Consider the following 1,421-nt stretch of genomic DNA (forward strand, 5'->3'; position numbering starts at 1 on the left):
AGGGGTTGGGAATTGAATCTGAATAAATTTTAAAATGCATCCCGATACAACTCCGTGACAGCATTGCATTCAGTCCACCGTTTACATATCCCGCGGATTACTCGAGATAGCTGAGCTTGTTGAGGATAGTGCCTAACACCGGCGGCCTGGAGACTAGCGACTGAGCGAGAACCATTTGGTAAGCCAGACTACGGGCAGAGTCCGGGTCCCCCTACTCCCTGGGGGACCCACAGAGCCTCGCTTGCCGGGGCCCAGGGTTCACCCACCTCTCCCCGCGTGGAGACAAGTGCCCTCGGCGATCTCCCGCCCCAACCTCGAGCACCCATTTTTCCACCCCACCACCCCCTCCTCAAAGCGAAGAGGTGGGCACCTGGGACGCGCGTCCTGCTTTTTCTGCCCGGACTCTCCCGTCTCCTCTTTTGCCCCCGACGTCCCAGAACAGCGGAGCAGGACGCAGCATCAGCCCAGGGAGTGAGCAGTCAGTGCACCGCGAGCGCGCTCAGGGCGTGGCGAGGATGCTAAATGGACCGCAACGACCAGGATGCAGAACCCAGCTCAAATCCCCGAGAAAAATATCGCCCTTCCCTTCCGTCTGTTTCCCCTTTCCAGCCCGGGTCTGCCCAGCTCAGCCCAGCTCTTCCCCAGCATAGACGCCGGTGTTCAGCGATCCTTCGCTCGCTACTTTGCGAGGAACTTTGGCTAGCTCCCCGGCGCCACCCGGAGAGGGATGTTAATGAGGGAGCGTGGCCTGGCGCGGCGAGCCAGCAGGCTCTTTGAGCCACGATTGGCTGCAGCGAGGCGGAAGGATGACGTTATGCAAATGAAGGGGCAGGCCTGTGAGGCACGAGCCCCGCCTCCTCCCTTTGGGGTTAGTGTGCCTGTGTTTAGCTCTGGGGAGAGTCAAACTGGATTCCATAGGGAAAGCCTGCAAATCACTTCTATTTTAGCAAGGAGAAAACAGAATCTCCATCCAGCAGGGTCCACCCCTCTCTCTTTCTCCCTCTCCTCTCTCTCTTTCTCTCTCTCTCTCTGTCTTTCCCTCCCCCCCTTCCTCTTTCCCTCTCTCCCCCCTTCCCCCCACCCCACTCTTCCTCTCTGGTGTATCTGTCTACGGCAACCAGCGTCCTCCTCATCTATACGCACTGAAAGGAAAGAAACATCTTTGGTTGGGAGAGAAGGAGGAAAAAAAGAGAGAGAGAGAGAGAGAGAGAGAGAGAGGAAAAAACTTGCCTGGTTGTGGAAAATGACACTTCAAGTAGCAAAGCCGGCAGCGCGAGTTGAGTCTATTGTTTCTTAAATTGCCATCAGGGCTTTTTTTTTTCTTCCTGCTTCTTCAAGTGAAGGGTACCTCTACAAAAGGAAACTCCAGCCCCTCCTGTCCTCCACCGGCCTGTGATCATTACACAAAAAAAAAAAAAAAA

Source organism: Enhydra lutris, unplaced genomic scaffold, assembly GCF_002288905.1.
Source record: "Enhydra lutris kenyoni isolate GAN:26980312 unplaced genomic scaffold, ASM228890v2 scaffoldscaffold5, whole genome shotgun sequence".
Classification (NCBI taxonomy): Eukaryota; Metazoa; Chordata; class Mammalia; order Carnivora; family Mustelidae; genus Enhydra; species Enhydra lutris.